Source organism: Tupaia chinensis, unplaced genomic scaffold, assembly GCF_000334495.1.
Source record: "Tupaia chinensis unplaced genomic scaffold, TupChi_1.0 Scaffold000354_1, whole genome shotgun sequence".
In the NCBI taxonomy this organism is placed as follows: Eukaryota; Metazoa; Chordata; class Mammalia; order Scandentia; family Tupaiidae; genus Tupaia; species Tupaia belangeri.
Window position 1 is genome coordinate 1399332 of NW_006159849.1, and position 8901 is coordinate 1408232.

At 38.3% G+C, this 8901-nt stretch overlaps 1 pseudogene; it reads right to left on the reverse strand.

The window, feature by feature from the left end:
* LOC106735291 (40S ribosomal protein S15a pseudogene) overlaps nt 1-2704 on the reverse strand; it is a 6246-nt pseudogene extending 3542 nt beyond the window's left edge.
* Nucleotides 2705-8901: the final 6197 nt, after the last annotated feature.

An 8901-nucleotide genomic window follows, 5' to 3' on the forward strand; every position in this document is an offset into this window, starting at 1 on the left:
AAAGAAAGAAAAGAAAAATCAGTGGTCAATACTGAGCAAAAATGAAGAGTTTAATTTGAATTCTACATTAGTTGAGTTGTGGTTCTGGTTGAAACAACAGACATACTCTAAGTACTTGCAGGACAATAGGTAAATGGAATAAGATGAGCAACATATCCTAAAAACATAATGGATGTTGGATGTGGTGGAATATTGATGGAAACGGTTCAGGGACTCCTTCCTGGTAGAAATAAGATCTAAGCCAACTTAAAAGAAATATAATATTGGGGGCCAGCAGAAGGTGTAGCAGTTATATCGATGGACTCTCACATAGCCAACTAGAGTTTGAGTCCTGGACCCAGTGGTTTGAAACTCACATCAGGTACACGTGCATGTGTGCCCAAAATTCCAGGAGGACAACAGAGAAGGGCATGACCATCTCCCCGGGAGGTGATTTCTCACTTTCCCTCTCACTGTCTCTGTCTCTATCTCTCTCTCTGGCAAGTGCACACACCCTAAGGCAAAAACCTCTCAAGAAAAAAGAAATACAGTATTGAATAGTTATGGCATAGAGATTTATTGCAAGCAGGGTACATTACGAATAGGGAACCAGGGTAGCAGAGTGAAAATCAAAGGGCACATTTGCAAGAGTTAGTGTGTGTGTTTTAGTGTGTGCCCGTTGGTGCAGTGGATCCTAAATGCAAGTCAAGGAGAAATAGAAAGCCAGCTGGAGAGGGAAGAAGGGGCTAGATCACGTGAGAACTTTGACACCGTGACAAAGAAGGTAGATCAGAGGTCACAAATTGGTAGACACGGATGGATGTTAGCCCTTAGATAATTTGTTTGGCTTACATGCATTGTTTTAAAAGTTGAAATGTCATTTAAAATTTTGAAGTTTTCACATATCAAAACAATCTGGATTTCTGGTCTTTCAGTAAAAGATGAGGAGATCTGGTGATCTTGAGCCTCTGCTCCGATATGGTGGAAGTTACCTGGAGACACACCTGAATCTCTTTTTCTGGATGAGACAATATGTGCCAGCGAGCGTCCCTGACGATGCGGACTATGCAGATCTTGCGGAGTTGGTACCTGAGGAGGATTTCAATGAATGTATTTCAGGTTTGAGTTGCACCCAACATACTCTATGTCCATGAGTAGGTCATTTGGTTTCTTTGGGCCTTCACTTTCTCATCTTTTAAATCCAAATGACTAGTTTATTTCTGAGGTCTTTTCCTGCCCCATCACACTATGATTTTACTATAATCAAAACAGTGATAAACTTCTCTAGTATTGTAAAGTTTTCAAAAATTTCATATATATTTTTCACAGCCCTTGTGAGATAAATACTGTATTCTTGATTGAACAGATGAGTAAACCGAAATCCAGACAGGCACAGAAACTCATGTGTCCTTTCTCCCACGCATTATACCACTACGTTGTGCTTGAATTTCTCTCTTTCTAACATTCCCCAGGGTTTGTATAGAATGATTAAAATAATGAAACACAACCAACTAGCATGCATGAGATAAAATCTAGAAGATCTTAGTCCAAGGCAACAAGACAGATTCCATATGAAAAACAAGAAATAGCCTTATACTTTTTTTTTTTTTTTCTGAGAGGTTTTTGCTATAGGGCACATGTGCTGGCCAGAAAGACAGAGAGACAGAGAGATAGAAAGCGAGAAATCACCCCCCTGGGGGGATGGCGACGCCACAATCCCTTCTCCTTCATTCTCCTCTCAGGATCATGGGCACGCATTCACGTGTGCCATGTGTGAGTTTAAGCCACTAGGTCTGGGACTACATGGGAGTCCAGCGACATAGCCATTACGCTAACTGCTGGTCCCGCCTTATATGTGTTTTAAACTCTCCTACTTCTTATAAGATGTTTTTGTATTGGGGGCAAAGAAACTAAACTTAGCCAGACACTAAGAAAGTTTTCAATCACCTCTTTTCAGAATATTTACCCAAGCATGAAATCTTTTTTTTTTTTTGGAGAGGTTTTTGCTATAGGGAGCGTGTGCTTGCCAGAAAGACAGAGACAGAGAGAAAGAAAACGAGAAATCACCCCTCGGGGGTATGGCCATGCCGCAATCCCTTCTCCTCCATTCTCCTCTTGGGATCATGGGCATGCACACACACATGCTCGGCATGAGTTTAAGCCACCGGATCCAGGACTTGAACCGCAGTTGACTACATGGAAGTTCAGTGACAGCCATTATGCTAACTGCTGGTCCCAACCAAGCATGAAATCTTTTTTTTTTTTCCTAATGCGGCATTTTATTTGTATATGTGTATTACATCCCTGGAAAAGAATCCCAGGATTTCCCTCCTGTATGTTTCCTTCTTGCTTCTTCATGGTCCATGATGCCAGCTGAAGTTGTCAGTATAATGAAACCAAGCTGACGTGATGGGAGCAGGTTATTCTGCCATTTCTCTAGATCTTTCAGTTGCACATCAAATCTGGGGTTGATCACTCCACACTTGTTTAACCTGCCAGTGAGGTTCACAACAATTTTTCCAGCTCTGTGGTCATCAGTGATTTCAGATTCACCAATGTAACCATGTTTCATCATCACAGTTAGAAAACGGACAACGACTTTGGAGCACGGTCTAATAAGAACCTGGCGTTTGCCTCTCTTTTCAGCACTGTTGATGCTCTTGAGGGCATCAGCCAGGACATTCATGCGCACCATTATGGTGGCACAGAAAGATGGCGGGAAGAGCACCAAGCATGAAATCTTTAAAGCTCTTTTATAATCAAGTTTGAGAATAACTTTTTAATCTCCAAAGGCAATGAAGTCTGGAGTATTAATAGAGTAAGAAAATGTATTCAAGGAATGCGAAGGTCACTGGTTCCATAATATTCCAGGAACTTTGGCTCTTCTCATGAATTCATCTGAAAGGGAGGAGGAAGCCAGACTTGGGGATGGAATGGGTTGCTTTTTTCTCAGTAACTAACAAGGTAATGAAAATACCAGGCCTGTGCAGTCATTTCCAGTGACCAGATATTTTGCTTCACATACAGCTGAATTTGAGGTTGCTGGAAAGAAGAGGCTGTTACACAAAGGAATTACAGGACTTGGGCTTAATGACTGGAATATGACAAACAGAGTCAAGCGTTTATCATTCCATTCATTTGAAAACAGTGCGTGGATTGAAAGAAAATTAGGATAATGATGCTAACTAACCCAGACGGAAAGTAGGGAAAGGATAAGCTTAACATGTGATTACACATCACCGATAATGGGACCACAGAAGTATATTGCTTAGGTGTCTTCATTATTATGTATGTGAAGCATAGTAATTATTATGATGCTCTTCTGAATTAAAGCAAGTGGCATATATTATTGGGTCGTCGGAAAGGTCATGATACATCTTTGCATAGAAAAACATAGAACAATATGTCATGACTTTCTCAACAACCTTATATTTTCTGGAAGAGAAGCTGCAAAATGTGTGTCAGATGATGACTGACAGAAGCCCACAACATCTCAGATGTTAGTTTCATCCCTTTAATTTGGTCATCACCGTAATGATCAACCACCAGATGAAGAGATTTATCTTCTTATTCTTTTTTTTTAATTAAATTTACTTATTGTACATTTATTCACTGAACATCTTCACAACATACAAAATACAATTTCCCAACCAGAATATACTGTATAGTGGCTTAATTGTACATGTTATCATCAAATAAATTTCCATTTCTTATTTCTATTTCTCTTCCTCTGCCATTTCCCACCCTCCTCCTACTCTGTCTCTGGTATCTACAGTTGCTTTCCATTCCTTTTATCCCCCCACCCCACATTTTATTTATTCACAAAATATCTTAATTAGTCTAAATACTTTCAATAGCAAGTTCAGCGAATATATACATATCTGTGAACACAAGTCTGACTTTAGGCATGAAACTCAGTGGGTATAATGAATAGACTATAAAGTAGCACCTGGCTGAGACTATATAGATTACTGTGGTCATTAAATAGGTATTTTAAAATATATTTTTAATTTCAAAAAGGCATTTTAGCTTTAATAAATCAAAATAAAGAAATGTTAAGAGAGTTTTGCTTAAAGCCAGGAAACAGGTTAGGATTCTGTTCAAATAGTAGGTACATGAATCTATTGGAAGCTCAAGAGAAGAAAAAAATTCTTAAATCTGATAAACAAAGCATAGAAGAAAACCAGTAATGTTTTAGAAGTTATAAAAATTCTATTTTACCAGTTCAGTCTCATGTACTTACTTTATCTTCTGTTGTGGTCTAATCTTTCTCTGTTTAAGTTCTGGGAGATGACATTCAGCTCTGGATTTGTCCCTATCATTTTGTTTGTTTGTTTGTTTGTTTAAAGTTCATTTATTTCTTATCACTCATCTTTTCTTTTAATTATTTATTTATTTTACTGTGTATCATTACAGCATACTAAATTAATTTTCCCAGCATGAATACACTGTATATTGGTCCAAAATATTATCATACACATTATAATCAACAGATTTCTTTCCATCTTGGGTCCCGTAAATGTTTTGCTTCTTTATTCTTCATCTTTTCTATATATCGATCACAGTTCTTACTATAGTTCCTCTTATAATGGTTCATTGAGTCATGTGTACCTAATACCGAATTTTCATAGTGAATACGTATTCACATTTCTTTTGAACTATGTATTTCCATTGGTTTGTCTCTCTTCACCTCATTTTAGATAGTGACAAGAATATCAAGAAAACCTGTTTATTGCAAGAAACCAACAGAACTAGTGACATAATGATGACTATAGCCATCTCACTTTGGCTTCAGTTTCTGGCTCTCACAGGGACTAATGGAGATTATGGTAAACTAGATTTGGAATTCTTTTTTTTTGGGGGGGAGAGTTATTAAAGTTGAGTTTTACTCTAGACAAAAATAAAAATAATACATTTATAAGATGCATGAAGTCAAAAGATTTGGTTAAGTGTGTTTTAATTAAACTCTGCGCACTATAAACACATTGGTAGATAACCCCAGTGATTCTTTAAACTATTTATTTATTTATTTTTCATACACTAAATTGCTATATATCATTTAGATTGTGAAGTCTTTACCCAGCATGATATACACCTCAGTCCAGCCTAGTTGAGACTATTATACACATCGTCGTCAACGCATAATAAACCTTCTCTGTGTCCCACAAGTGTTTTACCTCTCCATTTCCCCCCATATTTCCTTTCCTATGCTCTTCTTCTCCCACACTCTCTTTCCACTTTGTCTCTAGTGTCCATTACAATTTTAAATACTTTTATGTTCTCCAGTCTTTCAGTCTCTACCATAGAGTGCGGACAGTCAGTATATGTTAAGTGGAGACATACAATGTCTCTCTTTCACAGCTTGACTTGCTTCACTCAGCAGCAGATCTTCCCATATTCATACACTTTCTATCAAATTCCAGGGCCTTGTTGTTTTTTATGGCTGAGTGGTATTCCATGGAGTATATGTGCCACAATTCTTCAACCATTCATCTGTTTGTGAACATTTGGGTTGGTTCCATGTCTTAGCAATCATGAATAATGCTGCAATGAAAACAGTTGTGGAAGTGCTTTTCCAACTGAGTGTTCTCCTGTCCTTTTGGTAGATACCCAGGGCTAGAATTGCTGGATCGTATGTTAGTCCTATTTGAAGGTCTGTGAGGAACCTCCATATCGTTCTCCACAGTGGTTGGACCAATTTACATTCCCACCAACAGTGTAGGAGTGTTCCCCTTTCACCACATCCCCTCTAGCGCTTATCATTATTATTTTTTAATCTTCACATTCTAACAGAGGTTAGGTAGTATCTCACTGTGGTTTTGATCTGCATCTCCCTTACAATGAGGGATGTTGAGAATTTTTTTCATATGCTTTTTGGCTGTTCATATGTCTTCCTTAGACAGTTATTTATTCAGCTCATTTTTCCATATTTTAATTGGGTTAATAATTCTCTTCTGGGTAAGCTCCTTGAGTTCCCTGTGCATTCTGGTTATCAGTCCCTTATCTGAAGCACAGTTGACAAAAATTCTCTCCCATTCTGAGGGTTGTCGATTCACATTAATTACAGTGTCCTTTGCTGTGCAGAAAGTCCTTAATCTGATGTAATCGCACCTGTCTATTTGGGGGATTATTGCCTGTGCTTTGGGGGTCTTGCTTAAGAAGTCTTTGCTTACCCCAATATCTCACAGAGTTTCCCCAGTGTTTTCCACCAGCAGTTTTATAGTTTGCAGTCTTAGGTTTAAACCTTTGATCCATTTTGAGTTGATTTTTGTTAATGGTGACAGATAAGGGTTCAGATTCATCTTTCTGCAGGTCGATACCCAATTTTCCCAAAGTATTTGCTAAAGAGGTTTCCCTTTCCCACTGGATTGACTGATACACTTTTTCAAAGATGAGTTGGCAGTACATTTTGGGGTTTATTTCTGGAGTCTCTACTCTGTTCCATTGGTCCTCATGTCTATTTTTGTGCCAATACCATGCTGTTTTGATGATCACAGTTTTGTAATATATTTTTGGGTCAGGAAGTGAGATGCCACCTACTCCAGTCTTCTTGTGCAGGATGACTTTTTCAAAATGGGGTCTTTTATGTTTTCAGACAAATTCTATGATTGTCTTTTCTAGATCTGTGAACTTGGCCATTTTCTTAGTTGTTTTTGAACTCTTGTTTCTGTGTGCCTGTATTTAGTTTTCCTTCAGAACTTTTTAAAGAACTGGTCTGGTGTTGATAAATTTTTCAGGTTTTGTTTATCTGAGACGGTTCTTGTCTTTTCTACCCATATGAAGGATAATCTTGCCAGGTATACTATTCTTGGTTGAATTGATTTTCTCTCAACACTTTGAATATATTTTCACATCTTTCCTTGCTTGCATTGTTTCCAGCGAGAGGTCTGCTGTTACCCTGATGGGGTATCCTTTGTAGGTAACTTGACATTTCTCTCATGCCAATCTTAGTATCCTGTCTTTGTCAGTGGTTTTGGTCAATCTGGCTATAATGTGCCTTGGAAAAGATCTTCTTGGGTTAATTCTATTTGGGGCCCTTTGTGTTTCTTGGGCCTGAATCTTTGAATGTCTCTCTAGGTTTGGAAAGTTTTCTTCCAGGATTTCCTGGAATAGATTATCAATGCCCTTATTAATTTCTTCACCATCTGGGATACCAATTATCCAGATATTTGGACGTTTAATGATATCTAGTATTTCTCATATACTGTTCTCATTTTTTAGGCCATTTTCTCAGTCTTCATGGTGGATTTTTCTAGTTCAGTGAGTCTGTCTTCTACATCTGAGATTTGATCTTCTGTATGACCTAGTCTGCTTTTAATATTTTCAAGAGAGGTTTTGATTTCCTTTATTACAGCCTTCATCTCTATCAGTTCCATTTGCTTTTTTTAAAATGCTGTGTATTTCCTCTTTCAGCCTATGTAAGAACTTCCTCACTTCCTGAAACTTCTCAGCTCTTTTCTCCTGCATCTTCTAGAGTTCATTGTCTCTCTTCTCTTGCATCTCTTTTATCTTTGTCACTGTGAATATTCTTTATCACTGAACACTGTGAATGTTCTTTTATCATTTTTACAAGTTCCATTGTATGGTCTGTGAATGAAGAGGAGTTATTCTCTTCTCTTGGGGAGAGGTATTTTCTTGGTTTCTCATATTTCTTGTGTCTCTGTGATGATTTCTGGTCATCTGATGGGTTATACATTTCTTCCTAATTTCTTGCAGTTCAATTTGAGCATTCAGAGGTGTGCAGGAAGAGGCGATTTGCAATATCATTGCTGTTCCATTTTTCTCCCTTTGTGCTGCAGATTCAGTGGGAATTGAGGAATATTCTTTTTTTTTTTTGAGAGGGTTGTTTTTTTTTTGGTTTGTATTTTGTTTTTTGTTTTTGCTTTGCCATAGGACGCGTGCACTCACCAGAAAGACAGAGAGACAGAAAGCGAGAAATTACCCCCCCAGGGGGGATGGCCCTGCTCCTTCTCCTCCATTCTTCTCTTGGGATCTTGAGCACGCACACACACATGCCCAGCGTGAGTTTTAAGCCACTGGGTCCGGGATGCGAACCGCGGTCGACTACATGGGAGTCCAGTGATATAGCCATTATGCTAACTGCTGGTCCCAGAATTGAGGAATATTCTGATCCTAATTGTATTCAGATGTTTGCCTACAGTTCAATTAGATCTGTCTAGACACTCAGTGCATGGAGACCGAGCAGCAAAGTGGTGAAGGTAGAAGTAAAAGGGGAGCTATGTAAAGTAAATGTTTGTGGAATAATGTAAAAACAAATAAATGAAAGAAAAAAAAGAAAAAGAGGAAATTTTTTTCTTTCTTTCTTTTTTAAAAAAGTCAAAAAAATGAATGGGGTCTGGAGGGTAAAGTCTCAGCAGAAAATCTTCATTAGTTCAGTCCCTGAAAGCAATAGTTCCCAGCTCCAACAGCGGAGTCTTCTCTTGAGATTTCTCTTCTTTGACCATGGTGCTACCTCTCAATTTTTTCAGGGCTTCTCCTATGCAGTGAATCAGTAACACGTCACAGAGCTTCAGGAAATCAAGTCCTTTTGGCTGTCTTGTAGAGAAGCTTGGGATATAACTTCTCTATATAGCTAGGGATCTACACAACAGAGTTGTAGAATCAGCCTGAGAAAGATTAGCATAAGTTTGACTTTTTTGAATCAACCTTTTTGACTGCAGGCCAGCTGAACAATTTCCTTTTGCAGTTGAGAAAACAAGGATTTTACTGATTAAGTTCTCGGGGTAATTTGAAGTTTAGGTCAAAGCTGTTTTCTTTGTGATCACTTGACACATAAGCTTATTATTCCCTTTCCTGGACCACACTGGAATGAGCCTCCAGACACATGTTTCGCAAGTGGTTTCTTTGACAGAGTGCCTTTGATTCCTTTAATCTCATCTTGCCCTCAGTTTCAACCCTGGT